The 22,828-nt window shown below is 46.7% G+C and overlaps 1 long non-coding RNA gene across 1 annotated transcript; it reads right to left on the bottom strand.

The window, feature by feature from the left end:
* Positions 1–1,429: 1,429 nt before the first annotated feature.
* Positions 1,430–21,186, bottom strand: LOC122926881. Its single transcript, XR_006387727.1, has 4 exons — positions 21,139–21,186; positions 19,313–19,370; positions 19,045–19,222; positions 1,430–1,547 (listed from the first exon to the last, which is right to left on the bottom strand). It is a non-coding gene; the product is annotated as an uncharacterized LOC122926881 (long non-coding RNA).
* Positions 21,187–22,828: the final 1,642 nt, after the last annotated feature.

The following is a 22,828-nucleotide window of genomic DNA, read 5'->3' as shown; positions in this document are numbered from 1 at the left end:
AATGAGGAAAATTGGCTTCTACCTCACAGGGTTTTTTTTGCCTTCCTCTGGATCAACTGCAGGATGACAGGCCGAACTGGATGGACAAATGTCTTTTTCGGCCTTATGTACTATTATGTTACTATGTATTTTCCTGATTCACTCAGGTCACGTATTTCCCTGAAATCGCTCAGGTCTTATTTCCCACAGGTTGTTCGCATTTGCCTGAATCGGTCAGGATCCAATATATTTGCCTGAAACGCTCAGAGGTTTTCCCGTACCATCAGGAAACTACCAAGCCGGCGTCAAGGTTTCCAAAGTTTTTCAAGGTCCCACCCGCAGGTGGCTTGAACGATGTCTCCTACACCCTGGCGTTCATAGCCCACTGTCACCGCAAATCTCAGGCTGTCATTTAACACCATCAAGCTGTACCTAGCGGGGAGACAGCACTGCGCCATGCGGGTAGGTGGCGCGCAGCCTGTCTCCGGTGAGATGTTTGGGCGACTCTCGTCCGCGCTGGATGGATTTCCTTTTTGGCCACTCTCCTAGTTTGATTGTTAGGGCAGCCGTGTATCTCGGGTTTTGCGGGTTCCTCGGGCCACGTGAGTTCACCAGCACCTCCCCTAAACGTTAGGGGTTGCCGGTGCGACAGTTGTCCTGGGCCCATGACCATTGTGGCCTCTGGCTCCCTTCCACGAAGGCCAATCAGCATGGACCATCCTCAGAGGTCAGGTTTTAAAACCTCCACCGATTGGTGCCCAGTCATGGTCCCCCGTCAATTGCTGGCCCCGTTGCAAGGGCCTCCCCAGAGGCCCCGCTGCTTCCTTGGCGTGGGGGGCCCCTGTCATCAATCCAGTTTTGTGGCCCACATCAGAACGCTGGCCTCAGGTCTCGGTCGTAACCCGCTGGCCACCACGGGACACTCGCTCTGAACCGGAGCTGCGCCCTCAGCATCGAAAACGGGGTCCCGGCGCACTGGATAAATGCTTGGGTAGGTGGCGCTCTTCTTGCTTCACGAGATACATCCCGAACCCGCATGTTGAGATTTCCCAGGCATTTTGTAATCTTGCTCTCTGGGTGGTTTTGAAGGCTTTTGGTCACTACTCTGCTCTCCTCGTTTATTTTGCCCACTACTAGGCTTACCCTCGCTCCTGGCTTCCGGCACAATACAGCCAGCTAGGTCAGGGGAAGCGCTTCACCCACTCATCACAGTTAAGCCTCTCCCATAAATATAAATAAGATAACAAAATACGAGCGTATTGCGATATGCAGGGATGCCACATTATAACACCACTACATTTATTTATTATCAAAAAGCATCATACATAACTAAAAAAAATTCATTTTTTACTGTCCCTTTAAGCAAAAGCCAGAATATAATAAAAGACAAAAACAGACAAACTGCATTTATAATAAAGCAATTTACTTACAAAAGAAGCTATTAAGTCGTCTGCTGTGCCGTCCTCTGCTTGCTTTTGCGGATTCTTTCTCCTCCTTTCTCTCTCTTCCTCAGTGCGCAGGTGCACTGTTATGGGGGATCTGTTGATGACGTACTGTTATGGGGGGATCTGTGGATGACACACACTGTTATGAGGGATCTTTAAACAACGCCATGTACAATTACAGTCTGCAATATAGCCGTAATCCACACGCAGATCCCGCAGCCGGTCCGCCCTATACACAGACACTGTATATCTCCCACCCTTTGGTGATATTCATTATGTCCCTCTGGAAACCCTATTTTAGTGATTGTAGTGGAATAGGAGTGGCACCAACTATGGAACAACATAAACAGTACAGCATAATATGGTTCTGTATTAGGGCACAAGGCAAAGTCTTAATTATAAGTAAATACTTCTCATTCTTATATTTGCCTTGCTCCTGGATAATATCAGAATGGCTGTCCATTTATATTATTTCTAGAAACTAGAAAGTACTACTCTTCATCCATTTTTCGTTATGTGCTTGCACTTGACTAACCCTGACAGAGGAAAATTTCACCTGTGCTGGTCTAAGCTTGTCCTTTTCCCTCCACTTATTTTTTTTTACTGCCTTAATGCTATCCATCATTTTACTGATATTATCAGTAAAATGAGATACCATTAAGGCAGTAAAAAAAAGTTGGGAGGGAAAAAAGCTTAGACCAACACAGGTGAAATTTTCCTCTGTCAGGGTTAGTGATAAAATGGCATGTTGAAATTTTAAAAGGCTCCAAATAATTTATTTTGCATATTGATTGGAAACCTAATGGACCTTAATGTAATTAGTGGGGTCCATCAGTGGCCGCTGTGCTAGTTGTCCAAGTCCAACATGTGATGGAGGCTCCGGCTCGAGGCTGGAGCCTGGCTAGGGGCAGGCTTCCTTCCACTTCTTGAAGTGCGCCAATCTGAAGGCGGCGTGCGGCAGCGTCTGACGTCACGTGTGCAACGAGAGTTCACAGACTCAGTCACTGATTCGCATCGGTGCAGTGGCTCAGAGTCAGAGCCTTACGTTTTGGTTTTAAAGGGAAAGGCAGCGCCAGCGGACCCAGCGGTACGGGAATCAGCAGGGGGGGGGGGGAGGGGGGCAAGGATTAAGGAATAACCAAGGGGCGGGCAGGACTGGTGCAAGGATTTTTGCTACCCTAGGCAAAAGCTAATTTTGCTGCCCCCCTTGACTCCACCTATTGACCTCGCCCTTTGACCCACCCCTATTTTGTCGGCCACCTATTTATACAGACTGTACCCTTCATTGTGGTAAGGCCACGTTTTCTCCCTCCAGCTACATACCATGTCATCCACAGATCCCCATAAATGTCATCCACAGATCCCCCATAAATGTCATCCACAGATCCCCTATAAATGTAATCCACAGATCCCCCATAAATGTCTTCCACAGATTCCCCATAAGTGTCATCCACAGATTCCCCATAAGTGTCATCCACAGATTCCCCATAAGTGTCATCCACAGATTCCCCATAAGTGTCATCCACAGACATTCATAAGTGTCATCCACAGATCCCCATAAGTGTCATCCACCACAGATCCCCTTAAATGTCATTCACAGATCCCCCTAAGTGTCATCCACAGATCCCCTCCCCACCCAGCGCCGCTTCCTAGCTAATTTATTTACTTCACTTGCCTCTGTGTAATTGCAGAGAAGCGCCTTAATCTCGCACAGGTGCACTGGCAGAGGCATCGTTGAACGAGGTGTGCTGGAAGACAGTGCATGCGCACTTTGCTCGACGATGCCTCTGCCAGTGCGCCTGTGCGAGATTACACAGATGCAAGTGACTAGAATAAACGTACCCTGCTTATGGGTGGCGCCAGCCCTGGGGGCGGGGGGGGGCCCTGTAGCGACTCTCAAAAAAAAAAAAAGGTTTGGGACCGGCGGCCGGGCCCCTCCGGGGTCCGGTAACCTTACTGGGGTATCGGCTGTACCCCCCTGATGGAAGCCCTGGGTATGTTTAATATATTTTCTTTTTTCTGTATGTATAATTTATAGTCTGAATAAAGATTATAACTGCACCGTAGAACAGCATTTAGGTAGAGTTGAGCGAACACCTGGATGTTCTGGTTCGAGAAGTTCGGCCGAACTTCCCGGAAATGTTCGGGTTCGGGATCGGAACCCGACCCGAACTTCGTCCCGAACCCGAACCCCATTGAAGTCAATGGGGACCCAAACTTTTCAGCACTAAAAAGGCTGTAAAACAGCCCAGGAAAGAGCTAGAGGGCTGCAAAAGGCAGCAACATGTAGGTAAATCCCCTGCAAACAAATGTGGATAGGGAAATGAATTAAAATAAAAATAAAATAAATAAAAATTAACCAATATCAATTGGAGAGAGGTCCCATAGCAGAGAATCTGGCTTCACGTCACCCACCACTGTAACAGTCCATTGTCATATATTTAGGCCCAGGCACCCAGGCAGAGGAGAGAGGTCCCGTAACAGAGAATCTGGCCTCATGTCAGCAGAGAATCAGTCTGCATGTCATAGCAGAGAATCAGGCTTCACGTCACCTAACATTGGAACAGTCCATTGGCATATATTTAGGCCCAGGCAGAGGAGAGAGGTCCCGTAACAGAGAATCTGGCTTCATGTCAGCAGAGAATCAGTCTGCATGTCATAGCAGAGAATCAGGCTTTACGTCAGCCACCACTGTAACAGTCCATTGTCATATATTTAGACCCAGGCACCCAGGCAGAGGAGAGAGGTCCCGTAACAGAGAATCTGGCTTCATGTCAGCAGAGAATCAGTCTGCATGTCATAGCAGAGAATCAGGCTTCACGTCAGCCACCACTATAACAGTCCATTGTCATATATTTAGGCCCAGGCACCCAGGCAGAGGAGAGAGGTCCCGTAACAGAGAATCTGGCTTCATGTCAGCAGAGAATCAGTCTGCATGTCATAGCAGAGAATCAGGCTTCACGTCACCCAACATTGGAACAGTCCATTGGCATATATTTAGGCCCAGGCACCCAGGCAGAGGAGAGAGGTCCCGTAACAGAGAATCTGGCTTCATGTCAGCATAGAATCAGTCTGCATGTCATAGCAGAGAATCAGGCTTCACGTCACCCAACATTGGAACAGTCCATTGGCATATATTTAGGCCCAGGCACCCAGGCAGAGGAGAGAGGTCCCGTAACAGAGAATCTGGCTTCATGTCAGCAGAGAATCAGTCTGCATGTCATAGCAGAGAATCAGGCTTCACGTCACCCAACATTGGAACAGTCCATTGGCATATATTTAGGCCCCGGCACCCAGACAGAGGAGAGGTTCATTCAACTTTGGGTTGCCTAGCAATATAATGGTAAAATGAAAATAAAAATAGGATTGAATGAGGAAGTGCCCTGGAGTACAATAATATATGGTTAAGGGGATGTAGTTAATGTCTAATCTGCACAAGGGATGGACAGGGCCTGTGGGATCCATGACTGGTTCATTTTCATGAACGTCAGCTTGTCCACATTGGCTGTAGACAGGCGGCTGCGTTTGTCTGTAATGACGCCCCCTGCCGTGCTGAATACACGTTCAGACAAAACGCTGGCCGCCGGGCAGGCCAGCACCTCCAAGGCATAAAAGGCTAGCTCTGACAATGTGGACAATTTAGAGACCCAGAAGTTGAATGGGGCCGAACCATCAGTCAGTACGTGGAGAGGTGTGCACACGTACTGTTCCACCATGTTAGTGAAATGTTGCCTCCTGCTAACACGTTGTGTATCAGGTGGTGGTGCAGTTAGCTGTGACGTGTTGACAAAACTTTTCCACATCTCTGCCATGCTAACCCTGCCCTCAGAGGAGCTGGCCGTGACACAGCTGCCTTGGCGACCTCTTGCTCCTCCTCTGCCTTGGCCTTGGGCTTCCACTTGTTCCCCTGTGACATTTGGGAATGCTCTCAGTAGCGCGTCTACCAACGTGCGCTTGTACCCGCGCATCTTCCTATCACGCTCCAGTGCAGGAAGTAAGGTGGGCACATTGTCTTTGTAGCGTGGATCCAGCAGGGTGGCAACCCAGTAGTCCGCACACGTTAAAATGTGGGCAACTCTGCTGTCGTTGCGCAGGCACTGCAGCATGTAGTCGCTCATGTGTGCCAGGCTGCCCAGGGGTAAGGACAAGCTGTCCTCTGTGGGAGGCGTATCGTCATCGTCCTGCGTTTCCCCCCAGCCACGCACCAGTGATGGGCCCGAGCAGAGGCGTACATAGGAATCACTGGGCCCCATAGCAAAAATCTGAATTGGGCCCCTTAACCCCGCCCACTACCCACCATGGCCCCTCCCACTTCCTGACTTTGCTCCTCCCATGCCACACCCCCATTAAATAAATTTATACATGACCTACAGAAACTGTTAGGGGTTTCCTGGGGGTGACCTGTCACATGGGATATCTGCTGCAGCCTGCAGGTCTCCTTATTTGGGGTGCCATGTTAGGCTACTTTCACACTTGCGTTCGGGTCTCCGCTTGTGAGTTCCGTTTGAAGGTTCTCACAAGCGGCACCGAACGGATCCGTCCAGCCCTAATGCATTCTGAGTGGATGCGGATCCGCTCAGAATGCATCAGTATGGCTCCATCTGTCCTCCGCTCCACTCAGCAGGCGGACACCTGAACGCTGCTTGCAGCATTCGGGTGTCTGCCTGGCCGTGCGGAGGCAAACGGATCCGTCCAGACTTACAATGTAAGTCAATGGGGACGGATCCGTTTGAAGTTGACACAGTATGGCTCAATTTTCAAACGGATCCGTCCCCCATTGACTTTCAATGTAAAGTCAAAACGGATCCGTTTGCACTATCATGAACAAAAAAAAATATGTTTTTTTTTTTTGTTCATGTTAATGCAAACGGATCCGTTCTGAACGGATCTAAGCGTTTGCATTATAGGTGCGGATCCGTCTGTGCAGACACCAGACGGATCCGCTCTGAACGCAAGTGTGAAAGTAGCCTTAAAGGGAATCTGTCACTAGCAATTTACCCCCAATTTTTTTTTCGTGAATCCATGTTTAACAGAGTACCTGTTTTCCATCTGTCTTGTTCTTTTGATTGCGAGTCTTGTAATTTCTTCAAAAAATCGATTCTTATGATATGCAAATGAAGCTGTAAGGAGCCCAGAGGGGCGTTATTCTTTCTCCACTGTGCCCAGGAACGCCCCTCTGAAGTGCCGTGCCCGCCTAAGTTTGAAAACTAATAACGCCTCCAAGTTCATCTAAATCGCCTCCCAGAGGCGCGGCTAAGTGCCGCTCTGCGGCAAACACCCCGATCCTCCTCTCGCCGGCATCCCAAATCCCGCGCAGGCGTAGTGCCGTCAGTCATCTTATCATAGCGCAGGCAATCGCCGGCACTGCGCCTGCACGGGATTTGTGTAGTGTACAGGAGCGAGATGCCCGTCACTACTGAAGGGTCACTTGGGTACTGTCGTTCCCCCTGTATTTATGGGGAAGTTGGTATAGAATATCTTATAATGTCATGCTATGTATTTTCCTGTTACTGTGAAACGTGCATTTTGCAGGCCGGCTAGGGTGTAGTTCCAGCTCTGAGTCACTAGAGGGAGCTAGGGAACCCTAGGTTATATAAGGCCCAGTCAGGAAGTAATAGCAGTTGGAGGAGACAGACAGTGGGAAGCAGAGGTCAGAAATGATCCTGTGTCTGAGAGAAAGCAAGGCTATGGGCCTGTGAGAGCATAGCAGGCCTGAAGCCTGCCGGCTAGGAGAGGGTAGTAAAGGCCCTGTAACCGGGTTCCGGATCCAAGGAAAAGGTTCCCCTCCTGAGTCACCATCCGTTCCGCTGAAGCAGCATAAGTGAGCCACAAGCCAAGACACAGATTACCACAGAGGCCGATCAGATAAAGCGAGAGGTACTCAAGATAACAGAGGAGGTACTAGATAAGGACAGCTTCAAGGGTACGCCAGATAAAGGGCATTAGACCTTGGAGAAATTCACATATAGCGGGACCAGACAGGAATAGTGTGCAAGCCGCCTGTACTGCATCTCCTGTAATTAACACTCTGTATAATTCATCGCTAAGACCGGCCTTTCTGTAATGTCAAGAACCATCTGTATTCGTCTAAAACCAACCGTCTTTTATGGAACTGTGCACTACCAGTGTCCGTGTATTATCCTGACTGATATTCAGTAAAAGTTCCAGTTTTTGTTGGCTATCCTGTGCTTGCTTCATTCTTCCACCATACTTTACACGGCGTGTCACCGTTTAACTGACACTGGCGTCACGAACTGTTAAATACCTGCCTGTTCCAGTATTTGCCCCAATTGAAGACGACAGTGGATCCCAGGTTAGTGGTCAATCTGCACTACAAAGCCCAGCACACACTACTGACCCCCTGGGACACTGCATTTGGGATGCCAGCGAGAGGAGGATCGTGTTTGGGAGGCGATTTAGATGAACTTGGAGGCATTATTAGTTTTCAAATTTAGCCGGGCACGGCACTTCAGAGGGGCGTTCCTGGGCACCGTGGAGAAAGAATAACGCCCCTCTGGGCTCCTTACAGCGTCATTTACATATCATAAGAATCGATTTTTTGAAGAAATGACAAGACTCACAATCAAAGGAACAAGACAGATGGAAAAAAGGTACTCATGGATCCATGTTTAATAAAGTACCTTTTTTCCATCTGTGTTCTTCTTTTCCATGTCAGTCTTGTCCTTTCTTCTAAAAATCGATTCTTAGGATAAGCAAATGACGCTGTAAGGACTGGAGCCCAGAGGGGCGGTTTTCTTTCTCCACGGTGCCCCTCTGAAGTGCCGTGCCCGCCTAAATATGAAAACTCTAACGCCTCCATGTTTAGCTGAATTGCCTCCCAGAGGCGCGGCTAAGGCCCTAGACACCCGCCCCCCTCCTCAGCGCGGTCTGCAAACACCCGATCCTCCTCTCGTCGGCGTCCCAAATCCCGCGCAGGCGCAGTGCCGGCGATTGCCTGCGCCTGCGCTCTGATAATACGGCTGAGGGCAACAGCTTCAACATCGTCACTGGGCTCGGCGCATGCCCAGTGACGATGTTGAAGCTGTTGCCCTCAGCCGTATTATCAGAGCGCAGGCAATCGCCCGCACTGCGCCTGCGCGGGATTTGGGACGCCGACGAGAGGAGGATCGGGTGTTTGCAGACCGCGCTGAGGAGGGGGGCGGGTGTCTAGGGCCTTAGCCGCGCCTCTGGGAGGCGATTCAGCTAAACATGGGGGGGGCCCTGGGGAGAAAAGCAGCCGCATAGCCGGCTACAGGTCATGAGTGGGCGGGGCCTTATCTGCGCTACGGGCCCCCCAGTGCCGCGGGCCCCATAGCAGTGGCGTGGTCTGCCTCTATGGGCGGTACGCCACTGGGCCCGAGCTGCGTTGGGTGCCACCCCGCTGTGACCATGCTTCATCCTCATCCTCCTCCACCTCCTCCTCATCCTCGTCCTCCTCGTCCTCCAGTAGTGGGCCCTGGCTGGCCACATTTGTACCTGGCCTCTGCTGTTGCAAAAAACCTCCCTCTGAGTCACTTCGAAGAGACTGGCCTGAAAGTGCTAAAAATGACCCCTCTTCCTCCTCCTCCTTCTCCTGGGCCACCTCCTCTTCCATCATCGCCCTAAGTGTTTTCTCAAGGAGACATAGAAGTGGTATTGTAACGCTGATAACGGCGTCATCGCCACTGGCCATGTTGGTGGAGTACTCGAAACAGCGCAACAGGGCACAAAGGTCTCGCATGGAGGCCCAGTCATTGGTGGCGAAGTGGTGATGTTCCGCAGTGCGACTGACCCGTGCGTGCTGCAGCTGAAACTCCACTATGGCCTGCTGCTGCTCGCACAGTCTGTCCAGCATGTGCAAGGTGGAGTTCCACCTGGTGGGCAGGTCGCATATGAGGCGGTGAGCGGGAAGGCCGAAGTTACCCTGTAGCGCAGACAGGTTACAGGATGTGAACGCCGGAAGCGCGAACAGACGGCCCGCACTTTATGCAGCAGCTCTGACATGTCGGGGTAGTTGTGAATGAACTTCTGCACCACCAAATTCAGCACATGCGCCAAGCAAGGGATGTGCGTCAAACCAGCTAGTCCCAGAGCTGCAACGAGATTTCGCCCATTATCGCACACCACCAGGCCGGGCTTGAGGCTCACCGGCAGCAACCACTCGTCGGTCTGTTGTTCTATACCCCGCCACAACTCCTGTGCGGTGTGGGGCCTGTCCCCCAAACATATGAGATTCAAAATGGCCTGCTGACGTTTACCCCGGGCTGTGCTGAAGTTGGTGGTGAAGATGTGTGGCTGACTGGATGAGCAGGTGGAAGAAGAGGAGGAGGAAGCTGAGTAGGAGGAGGTGGCAACAGGAGGCAAAGAATGTTGCCCTGCGATTCTTGGCGGCAGAAGGACGTGCGCCAAACAGCTCTCCGCCTGGGGCCCAGCTGCCACTACATTTACCCAGTGTGTAGTTAGGGAGATATAGCGTCCCTGGCCATGCTTACTGGTCCACGTATCTGTGGTTAGGTGGACCTTGCCACAGATGGCGTTGCGCAGTGCACACTTGATTTTATCGGATACTTGGTTGTGCAGGGAAGGCACGGCTCTCTTGGAGAAGTAGTGCCGGCTGGGAACAACATATTGTGGGACAGCAAGCGACATGAGCTGTTTGAAGCTGTCTGTGTCCACCAGCCTAAATGACAGCATTTCATAGGCCAGTAGTTTAGAAATACTGGCATTCAGGGCCAGGGATCGAGGGTGGCTAGGTGGGAATTTACGCTTTCTCTCAAATGTTTGTGAGATGGAGAGCTGAACGCTGGCGTGTGACATGGTTGAGATGCTTGGTGACGGAGGTGGTGGTGTTGGTGGTACATCCCCTGTTTGCTGGGCGGCAGGTGCCAACGTTCCTCCAGAGGCGGAGGAAGAGGCCGAGGCGGCAGCAGCAGAAGAGGCTGAGGCGGCAGCAGCAGAAGAGGCTGAGGCGGCAGCAGCAGAAGAGGCTGAGGCGGCAGCAGCAGAAGAGGCTGAGGCGGCAGCAGCAGAAGAGGTAGCAGGGGGAGCCTGAGTGACTTCCTTGTTTTTAAGGTGTTTACTCCGCTGCAGTTCATGCTTTGCATGCAGGTGCCTGGTCATTCAGGTTGTGCTAAGGTTCAGAACGTTAATGCCTCGCTTCAGGCTCTGATGGCACAGCGTGCAAACCACTCGGGTCTTGTCGTCAGCACATTGTTTGAAGAAGTGCCATGCCAGGGAACTCCTTGAAGCTGCCTTTGGGGTGCTCGGTCCCAGATGGCGGCGGTCAGTAGCAGGCGGAGTCTCTTGGCGGCGGGTGTTCTGCTTTTGCCCACTGCTCCCTCTTTTGCTACGCTGTTGGCTCGGTCTCACCACTGCCTCTTCCTCCGAACTGTGAAAGTCAGTGGCACGACCTTCATTCCATGTGGGGTCTAGGACCTAATCGTCCCCTGCATCGTCTTCCACCCATTCTTGATCCCTGACCTCCTGTTCAGTCTGCACACTGCAGAAAGACGCAGCAGTTGGCACCTGTGTTTCGTCATCATCAGAGACATGCTGAGGTGGTATTCCCATGTCCTCATCATCAGGAAACATAAGTGGTTGTGCGTCAGTGCATTCTATGTCTTTCACCGCTGGGGAAGGGCTAGGTGGATGCCCTTGGGAAACCCTGCCAGCGGAGTCTTCAAACAGCATAAGAGACTGCTGCATAACTTGAGGCTCAGACAGTTTCCCTGGTATGCATGGGGGTGATGTGACAGACTGATGGGGTTGGTTTTCAGGCGCCATCTGTGCGCTTTCTGCAGAAGACTGGGTGGGAGATAATGTGAACATGCTGGATCCACTGTCGGCCACCCAATTGACTAATGTCTGTACCTGCTCAGGCCTTACCATCCTTAGAACGGCATTGGGCCCCACCAAATATCGCTGTAAATTCTGGCGGCTACTGGGACCTGAGGTAGTTGGTACACTAGGACGTGTGGATGTGGCAGAACGGCCACGTCCTCTCCCAGCACCAGAGGGTCCACTAACACCACCACGACCATGTCCGCGTCCGCGTCCTTTACTAGATGTTTTCCTCATTGTTATCGTTCACCACAACAACAAAAATATTATTTGGACCAATGTATTGAATTCAAATTCAGGCCTTTTTTTAAAGACACCTAACACTATCTGGCTATCTATTTAGGTACCGTATTACACTAATACAGGCACAGCAGTAACCACAGATTTAGCTGACTATAAATTTGAGGCCTATTATTTAGGCGCTGGGTGACAGGTATACGTTTACAGACAGAATTAGACTGGGATATGCACAGTAGCGTGTGTGTGAAGTTATTGAGAATGACCCTATGTGCACCTTGAATATTATATACCCTTTTAGGGATAGAGTTAAAGGAGGTCTGATACAGCAGAAACCACTAATTTAGAGAATTGCTAAATTGGGAATTGTATTTCAACCCAGAACAAAAACTGTGCTTTGACGGACACTAAATAACTTGACCAGCTACAGCAATAACCACAGATTTGAATGAATATAAATTTGAGGCCTATTATTTAGGCGCTGGGTGACAGGTATACGTTTACAGTCAGAATTAGACTGGGATATGGCCAAAAAATAACCACACTATTGATGGTTAAATGCGCTTGGTGTGACAGCTTGACCCTGATGTAGGATATAGCCAAAAAACAACCACACTATTGAGGGTTAAATGCACTTGGTGACAGCTTGCCCCTGATGTAGTATATGGCCAAAAAATAACCACACTATTGATGGTTAAATGCACTTGGTGTGACAGCTTCACCCTGATGTAGGATATAGCCAAAAAACAACCACACTATTGAGGGTTAAATGCACTTGGTGGCAGCTTGTGCTGGCACACCACAATACACAAAATGGCCGCCGATCACCCCAGAAAAAAGTGACTGACAAACGGTCTGGGCAGCCTAAAAACAGTGAGCAATTCAATAGCAGCAGTTCAATCATCCTCAGCTGCAGATCGATCTCTGAATGAAGTTTTTTGGAGGAGTTAATCACTGCCTAATCTCGCCCTAACGTCGCAGCTGCAACCTCTCCCTATACTGATCAGAGCAGAGTGACGTGCGGCGCTACGTGACTCCAGCTTAAGTAGAGGCTGGGTCACATGCTGCACTGGCCAATCACAGCCATGCCAATAGTAGGCATGGCTGTGACGGCCTCTTGGGGCAAGTAGTATGACGCTTGTTGATTGGCTGCTTTGCAGCCTTTCAAAAAGCGCCAAGAAAGCAACGAACACCGAACCCAGACTTTTACGAAAATGTCCGGGTCCGTGTCACGGACACCCCAAAATTCGGTACGAACCCAAACTATACAGTACGGGCTCGCTCATCCCTACATTTAGGCCCTAAATTTTTTTATACTTTTACACAAAAGGCTTTTACACAACAGATGAGTACAAGGATGAACGGTGAATATTTTTTATATTTTGCCAGTAATACACGGCAAACAGGACTTCAGAATGTATCATTGCATTGCTGACTGGCAATTAGGCCCTAATTATTTTCTACTTATACATAAAAGGCTTTTCAACAGATATATGCAACGATGGACGGCGAATATATTTTTATTTTGCCACTAATACACGACAAACTGGGCTTTACAGTATATCACTGCACTGCACTGCACAAGGGCAATAAGGCCCTAATTTTTTTCAACTTTTGCACGGCGGCGAATATATTTTTATTTTGTAAAAAGGATAAATGGAAGGAGAGCACTCAATTATCTGGTAGAAGGATATGTGTAAATAATCAAATATTTATTTTTTATGAAAAAAAAACCACTTGAATATACAGTAGTAGCCAGCTTAGGATAACATTAGAAAATATTATAAAATAACCAACATAAGATATAATAAAATATATAAATAAAAAAATATAGAATACTATTGCTCCTTGATTGTAACCGTATATGGATACTGTACACATCTAGATAATAATAAAATATAGTTCATACAGCCTATCGTCTCTACTAATCCAGCAGAGAGTATAATATTGATAGATTGCTGTGTATGTGAAGTTATCCCAGAAAAAATTGTAGTAGGTGCTTTTCTCGATGTTTTTTCTCCACAGTGTGTACTAGTGTGCTTTTCATTCCAACAAAATCACATTGCGCAATGTATCTGTGTTTGTATATCTTACGCTTTGCATGTGGAGATATCAACAGGATTCACATACAGTTGCAAGAAAAAGTATGTGAACCCTTTGGATATATAAGGATTTCTGCACAAATTGGTCATAAAATGTGATCTGATCTTCATCTAAGTCACAACAATAGACAATCACAGTCTGCTTAAACTAATAACACATAAAGAATTAAATGTTACCATGATGATTTTTATTGAACACACCATGTGAACATTCACAGTGCAGGTGGAAAAAGTATGTGAACCCCTTAGACTAATGACATCTCCAAGAGTGAATTGGAGTTATGTGTCAGCCAACTGGAGTCCAGTCAATTAGATGAGATTGGAGGTGTTGGTTACAGCTGCCCTGCCCTATAAAAAACACACACCAGTTCTGGGTTTGCTTTTCACAAGAAGCATTGCCTGATGTGAATGATGCCTCGAACAAAAGAGCTCTCAGAAGACCTATGATTAAGAATTGTTGACATGCATAAAGCTGGAAAGGGTTATAAAAGTACCTCCAAAAGCCTTGCTGTTCATCAGTCCACGGTAAGACAAATTGTCTTTAAATGGAGAAAGTTCAGAACTGCTGCTACTCTCCCTAGGAGTGGCCATCCTGTAAAGATGACTGCAAGAGCACAGCGCAGACTGCTCAATGAGGTGAAGAAGAATCTTAGAGTGTCAGCTAAAGACTTACAAAAGTCTCTGGCATATGCTAACATCCCTGTTCGCGAATCTATGATATGTAAAACACTAAACAAGAATGGATTTCATGGGAGGATACCACAGAAGAAGCCACTGCTGTCCAAAAAAAAAATTGCGCAACTTTTACAGTTTGCACAAGAGCACCTGGATGTTCCACAGCAGTGCTGGCAAAATATTCTGTGGACAGATGAAACCAAAGTTGAGTTGTTTGGAAGAAACACACAACACTATGTGTGGAGAAAAAGAGGCACAGCACACCAACATCAAAACCTCATTCCAACTGTGAAGTATGGTGGTGGGGGCATCATGGTTTGGGGCTGCTTTGCTGCGTCAGGGCCTTGACGGATTGGTATCATCGAAGGAAAAATGAATTCCCAAGTTTATCAAGACATTTTGCAGGAGAACTTAAGGCCACCTGTCCACCAGCTAAAGCTCAACAGAAGATGGATGTTGCAACAGGACAACGACCCAAAGCATAGAAGTAAACTAGAAAAGGTACAATTTCTGGGGAAATTGTGTGATGTGTTCTTGCCTCCACCAGTAGCTTACAACTGGAGTGGGCGGAGTAACTGGGTGGAGTGTAGACTCCGCCCACTTTTATAAATTTTGACCTTTGTCTCACACTGACCCACCCTGCCGAGTTTGGGTGCTGTGAGAATGACAGCTGTTTAAAGGTTTCTTATTGAAGTCAATAGGGAAAATCTGATTGGTTGTTTGTGGCTCCGCCCACTTTTTAGCATCCCCAAAATGAGATATACATTGGCACAGTCCTCCAGTGACCAACTGTGCCAAGTTTCGGGAACCCTGCCATTAAAAGTCTAAGAGCAGCGGCAGTTTTAAACAAATGGCTGAAATTTGATTGGCCGTTGTAGACCCCGCCCACTTTTTAATTTTTTTTGACCCCAGTCACCCAATGACCTACGGTGCCTAGTTTGGGTATTCTGGCTTAAATACTGTGAGAATGACAGCAATTTAAAAGTTTCTCATTGAAGTCAATAGGGAAAATCTGATTGGTGGTTTGTAGCTCCGCCCACTTTTTAATGTCCCCCAAAATGTGACAGAAATTTTCAGGTTGACCCCATGACTAAGTGACCCAAGTTTGGTGACTTTAGTTTAAAATCTGTGCGACTGGGAGAGATTTGAAAATTGTCCCTGTCAAAGTCAATGGGAAAAACGTGGATTTTGGGGGCCCTGTCCCAGGGGCCCGGAGGGTGGGATCGGGTAACAAAGCAAAAGCAAGGTACTTGGGTGGGTGCCGACCAAGTCTGCAAAGTTTGGAATTTGTACTCCTAAAAATGTGGGAGAAGTAGAAATTTGAAGGTCTCATTAAAGTCAATGGGGAGATTTTGATTGGTTCTGTGTGGCCCCGCCCACTTTTTGGGGTCCCCGAAATGTGCCCAAAATTTTCGGGTTGACTCCATGACTAAGTGACCCAAGTTTGGTGACTTTAGCGTCAAAGCCTGGCGAGTGGGAGCGATTTGAAAATTTACCGTGTCAAAGTCTATGGGAAAAAAGGGGGCTTCCGGGGCCTGCCACGGGGGCCCCGGGGGTGGGATCGCTCCACAAAGTAATAGCAATCCGATCGGGAACAATCTGCACGTTTTGGTAAATTTTTGTCTATGTAGTGTAAAAACTGTGGGAGGAGTTAGGGTGGCAAATTTGGCTATAATAAGAATAAGAAGAACTAGAAAAGGTACAATTTCTGGGGAAATTGTGTGATGTGTTCTTGCCTCCACCAGTAGCTTACAACTGGAGTGGGCGGAGTAACTGGGTGGAGTGTAGACTCCGCCCACTTTTATAAATGTTGACCTTTGTCTCACACTGACCCACCCTGCCGAGTTTGGGTGCTGTGGCTTAAATTCTGTGAGAATGACAGCTGTTTAAAGGTTTCTTATTGAAGTCAAAAGGAAAAATCTGATTGGTTGTTTTTGGCCCCGCCCACTTTTCTGAATTTTAATCCTAATCCTAAATTGTCCAACTGTACCAAGTTTGGGGATCCTGCCATTAACAGTGTAAGATCAGCGGCAGTTTTAAATTTCCCCATTGAAATAAATGGCTGAAATTTGATTGGCCGTTGTAGACTCCGCCCACTTTTTAATAAATTTTTGAATCCAGTCACCCAATGACCTACGGTGCCAAGTTTGGGTATTCTGGCTTAAATACTGTGAGAATGACAGCAATTTAAAGGTTTCTCATTAAAGTTAATAGGGAAAATCTGATTTGTTGTTGTTGGCTCCGCCCACTTTTAAATTTTTTGAATCCAAAGTAATCTATCACCTGATTTCAGCGATTTGAAGCCCCTGACATCAATCATGGCAGCATTTTTCAATTTTCTGAATTTTTTTTTTTCCATATTGAAATCAATGAAAGAAATCTGATTGGTTGTTTTTGGCCCCGCCCACTTTTCAAAATGTTAATCCTAATCCTAAATTGTCCAACTGTACCAAGTTTGGGAAACCTGCCATTAACAGTCTAAGAGCAGCGGCAGTTTGAATTTTTCCCATTTAAACAAATGGCTGAAATTTGATTGGCCGTTGTAGACTCCGCCCACTTTTTCATTATTTTTTGAATCCAGTCACCCAATGACCTACGGTGCCTAGTTTGGGTATTCTGGCTTAAATACTGTGAGAATGACAGCAATTTAAAAGTTTCTCATTGAAGTCAATAGGGAAAATCTGATTTGTTGTTGTTGGCTCCGCCCACTTTTTAAATTTTGGAATCCAAAGTAATCTATCACCTGATTTCAGCGATTTGAAGCCCCTGACATCAATCATGGCAGCATTTTTCAATTTTCTGAATTTTTTTTTTTCCATATTGAAATCAATGAAAGAAATCTGATTGGTTGTTTTTGGCCCCGCCCACTTTTCAAAATGTTAATCCTAATCCTAAATTGTCCAACTGTACCAAGTTTGGGAAACCTGCCATTAACAGTCTAAGAGCAGCGGCAGTTTGAATTTTTCCCATTTAAACAAATGGCTGAAATTTGATTGGCCGTTGTAGACTCCGCCCACTTTTTCATTATTTTTTGAATCCAGTCACCCAATGACCTACGGTGCCAAGTTTGGGTATTCTGGCTTAAATACTGTGAGAATGACAGCAATTTAAAGGTTTCTTATTGAAGTCAATAGGGAAAATCTGATTGGTTGTTTGTAGCTCCGCCCACTTTTTAATGTCCCCAAAATGTGACAGAAATTTTCAGGTTGACCCCATGACTGAGTGACCCAAGTTTGGTGAGTTTCACTCCGAAGCTGTATGAGTGACAAACATTTGCATTTTTCCAATAAAACTCTATGGGAGAAAAAAAGAGGTTTTCGGGGGCCCGCCCCAGGGGCCCGGAGGGTGGGATCGGTTAACAAAGCACAAGCAAGATACTCGGGTATGTGCCGACCAAGAGTGCAAAGTTCGGTATTTATACTCCTAAATCTGTGGGAGGAGTAGCAATTTGAACGTCTCATTGTAGTCAATGGGGAGAATTTGATTGGTTCTGTGTGGCCCCGCCCACATTTTCGGGTCTCCGAAATGTGCTAACAAATTGCGCGTTGACCCCATGACTAAGTGACCCAAGTTTGGTGACTTTAGTTTAAAATCTGTGCGACTGGGAGCGATTTGAAAATTGTCCCTGTCAAAGTCAATGGGAAAAACATGGATTTTGGGGGCCCTGTCCCAGGGGCCCGGAGGGTGGGATCGGGTAACAAAGCAAAAGCAAGGTACTCGGGTGGGTGCCGACCAAGTCTGCAAAGTCTGGAATTTGTACTCCTAAAAATGTGGGAGGAGTAGCAATTTGAAGTTCTCATTAAAGTCAATGGGGAGATTTTGATTGGTTCTGTATGGCCCCGCCCACTTTTTGGGGTCCCCGAAATGTGCCCAAAATTTTCGGGTTGACTCCATGACTAAGTGACCCAAGTTTGGTGACTTTAGCGTCAAAGCCTGGCGAGTGGGAGCGATTTGAAAATTTACCCTGTCAAAGTCTATGGGAAAAAAGGGGGCTTCCGGGGCTCGCCACGGGGGCCCCGGGGGTGGGATCGCTCCACAAAGTAATAGCAATCCGATCGGGTACAATCTGCACGTTTTGGTAAATTTTTGTCTATGTAGTGTAAAAACTGTGGGAGGAGTTAGGGTGGCAAATTTGGCTATAATAATAATATATATGTGAGATAATAGTATGTGGTCTTGCTATGCAAGAACACATAATCAGCAACAGAATGGCTTTAACAGAAAAAAAATACACCTTCTGGAGTTGCCCAGTCAGGGTCCTGACCTCAACATAGAAACATAGAATGTGTCGGCAGATAAGAACCATTTGGCCCATCTAGTCTGCCCAATATACTGAATACTATGGATAGCCCCTGGCCCTATCTTATATGAAGGATGGCCTTATGTCTATCCCATGCATGCTTAAACTCCTCCACTGTATTTGCAGCTACCACTTCTGCAGGAAGGCTATTCCATGCATCCACTACTCTCTCAGTAGAGTAATACTTCCTGATATTACTTTTAAACCTTTGCTTTTTAAACCTAGTTCACAAAGTTTATATTAGCAGCGTGTGGGGCCCGTTCAACTCTGCAGGACCAATAAATAACAAGAGTTCTGTGTGGGGCACGTTCAACGTACAAATCCCATGAATGTCAGTAACGCAATGTGGAGCTCTTTCTTCCCCACAAGGTAGTTGGATATAAATAGTTCTATATTCGTCACTGTGTGACTAACCACATTGGGTTCTTCATATATTTGCTGTTAGGTACTAGCAATTTAAGTAAATTGCTTAAATATGTTACATTACCAGTCGCAGGCAGTGGCGCTGTATTCAAGTTGATCTCGGAAACCTCTAAAGGTGTCTGAGTCTCTTGCTTATTCGACGTTCCACGTGGCGTCCCACGTGTCTCGGGACCGCCTGTATTTCCTAGTTGGATTAGCTGATTGGGTAAGCTGTTTGTTGCCGACTCTGGAGCACTCCTGTTCTGTGAGGATAAGTGAATATTATTCAATGTTCAACGTGCACGATATCTTCCGTACTGTCACACATGAGCAGCAGATCCCGTTCTAGTCACCTTGTATCTGAGCTGTAGCGATGGCCGTAACCCCTGGGTATAACCAGTGTATAATGTGCTGAAAAAAATGAATGAAGTCAGCAAAGGGGGCAATATGGACAATCACAATACATTAGTAAGTGCCTTGTATTAACTTTCTCTACATAATAAATTGCATTTGCTAAAGTGAGAATTTTTTTCTATTTTACCACATGTTGATGAGATACACAAATTACACACCACTTAGAATGTTTCATTTATTAAAGGTGAAACCTTTCTCTTTTAATGAAACTTAATAAGATTTTGTCAAAATCCTATTTCTAGTGATACTGAATGATAAGGTGATCTGTATAACAATAAAGCTGTGTTCACACAGAGTTTTACTAAAAAAAATCCTGATGTGGAATCCACAACAAGAATGGACATGACACTTATTTTCTCTGCACCATGTTTTTTTGTTAAAAAAACAGTATATGAATCACCAAGTGGTTTTCCCATTTAACTTAGTGGACATGAATTTCGGGCATTTTTACTTGATTTTTGGGCAGGGAATACAAGCCAAAATCCACGTTGAAAAATTCCATGTGAACACACGCTAAAAATTGTTATTAAAACAAACAGACACAGAAAACAGTAGTCTGGTTTTAAGTTTTGAAGGATTCTTGACAAGAATGGGAGAAGAAAATGGTATTTGATGATAAAATGGATGAATGGACCACGTCCATAGGATTATGCATGAGGTTCATTGATGATATCTTCATTCCGTGGAATGGTAGCAAGGAGAAAATTCATGAATTTGTCACATTCTTAATCAAAATGATATAGGCCTTTTTTTTTAACATCTGAAATGAACGAGTTAGGCCCCTTTCACGCGGGCGAGAATTCCACACGGGTGCAATGTGTGAGGTGAACGCATTGCACCCGCACTGAATCCGGACCCATTCACTTCAATGAGGCTGTGGACATGAGCTGTGATTTTCACGCATCATTTGTGCATTGCGTGAAAATCACAGAAGGTTCTATATTCTGCGTTTTCACGCAACGCAGGCCCCATAAAAATGAATGAGTATGCGTGAAAATTGCAAGCATCCGCAAGCAAGTGCGGATGCGGTGCGATTTTCACGCATGGTTGCTAGGAGATGATAGGGATGAAAGTGCAATAGAGCCGGGGCGTGGTACGGTTGTGCGGACACCAAATTATGCAGTGGGTCCGGATATGGGTATAGAAGTCTATAGTTTTTGTTCATGACTCCTATTGCAGCGTGCGCAGGGTACAGTCACAGGGCCCTTTAAGGGCAATGTTACAGCAGGAGGAGGGGGGAGGGAGGGAGAGCAGGAGTCTTTCACAGCGATGTTACAGAGGGAGGAGGGAGGAGGGGGGAGAGAGAGAGAGAGAGAGCAGGAGGCTTTCACAGCGATGTTACAGAGGGAGGAGGGAGGCTTTCACAGCGATGTTACAGAGGGAGGATGGAGGCTTTCACAGCGATGTTACAGAGGGAGTTCTGGAGGCGTCACAGAAGATTATGAGGCGGTGCTGGGCACTAACGGCAGCAGGTGAGGGCGGCAGCTTGGAGCCATTTACATCCCCTTGGGCACCTTATTTTTATGACTGACAGGTTAGTAATAGCGTATTTTTAGCAAAATGAGCCTACAGATTACATTTATAAGACCACATTAGGAATGGTTAAAGCTCCCTGAACATAACCATATTTTTATCTGGAGGGGGTGAAACCTGGTGACAGAATCCCTTTAACATGGTTATAAGGGAAAATAATAGCATTCTAAATACAGAATGCTTAGTAAAATGTAGATTGAGGTGTTAAAAAATAAAAATAAAATTAACTTACCTGTTCTAATTGATCGCACAGCCGACATCCTCTTCTTGCTTCTTGATTTCTAGCTTCATTCAGCAGGACCTGCGCTGACGTCACCAAAGGCCCTTTTGTAGGTCCTGAAAGAAGAAGCAAGAAGAGGATGCCGGCTGCGTAATCATTTTACTAAGTATTCTGTGTTAAGAATGCTATTATTTTCCCTTATAACCATGTTATAAGGCAAAATATGAAAATCTACAGAATACCTAACCCAAACCCGAACTTCAGTGAAGAAGTTCGGTTTCGGGTCTGGGTACCACATTCAGTTTTTTCTCACGCATACCTGCTCAGAATGGGCTGACTTTAGAACTGCCGCCAGTTATCTAAGGGGTGTATTTATACTGTGGGGCTATCCCCCCAGTATCTTGAGGGGAGCATACCAACATGCAGCAAGCTGCAACAGAGAGAGGTTGCTCCACCCGAAGGAAAGGAAAGTTATGATACATGACCATTCATTAACTGCAAGATGATTGGTGTAGCATATGTTGCCACATGGGTCTGCATGAAACAGTATGTGGGCAAGACAAAGAGAGTTTAGTAGGAGAATTGGTGAGAATCTGCGTGACATCAATAAAAAGGAAGACACCCCTAATGCGCGTCATATTTGGAATACACATGGGGAGATTCCTCTGTGTCTTCTTTTCAAGGAATTGAACATATTAGACAATCAGCTAGAGGCGGCATTATTAAAACTCCCATAACCCCTAGATAATTCCTTTTAGCGTGGTAAATAAACCCTGTTAAAGGGCTTCTGTCACCCCACTAAAGTCTTCTTTTTTTTTGGTACTTATAATCCCTATACTGCGATATATCAATACGATATATCATTTTGGTTCAGTAGATAATGCAAAAAATGGACTTTTATTATATGCAAATTACCTGTCTACCAGCAAGTAGGGCAGCTACTTGCTGGTAGCTGCCGCATCCTCCTTTCATAAAGACGCCCCCTCCTCATGTTGATTGACAGGGCCAGCGAACGTGCTCGTTCTCAGCTGGCCCTGTCTGTATTCTAAATCTGGCGCCTGCGCCGTACCTGTCTTCAGTCGGCGCAGGCGCACTGTGAGGTGGAACCTTGCTCGTCTTCTCCTTCCTCAGTGCGCTTGCGCCGGGTGTAGATGTGACGTCATCGGCGCAGGCGCATTGAGGATGGAGCGGCCGAGCGAGCGTCCTCCCCTCAGTGCGCCTGCGCCGACTGAAGACAGGTACGGCGCAGGCGCCAGATTTTGAATAAAGACAGGGCCAGCAGAGAACGAGCTCATTCGCTGGCCATGTCAATCAACATGAGGAAGGGGCGTCTTTATGAAAGGAGGATGTGGCTGCTACCAGCAAGTAGCCGCCCTACTTGCTGGTAGACAGGCAATTTGCATATGATAAAAGTCCGTTTTTTGCATTATCTATTGAACCAAAATGATTAATAACATTATGTATTGATATATCGCAGTATAGGGATTATAAGTACCCCCCAAAAAAACGAATTTAGACAGAAGCCCTTTAACACCAAAAAAGCCATGCGAAAATAGTAAGATTAACAATCTTTATTAAATCCAATGCAATAAAAAATGAATATAAATATCACAAAGTAATTACATCAATACGGTGTGGGGATGTGCTCGTGGTAGGCTACGGTAGCGGCGGCAGTATTGAGGCAATCATAGACAGTCTTTGT

Source organism: Bufo gargarizans, chromosome 2 (genome assembly GCF_014858855.1).
Source record: "Bufo gargarizans isolate SCDJY-AF-19 chromosome 2, ASM1485885v1, whole genome shotgun sequence".
NCBI lineage: Eukaryota > Metazoa > Chordata > Amphibia > Anura > Bufonidae > Bufo > Bufo gargarizans.
This window is presented reverse-complemented; position numbering and strand designations above follow the sequence as displayed.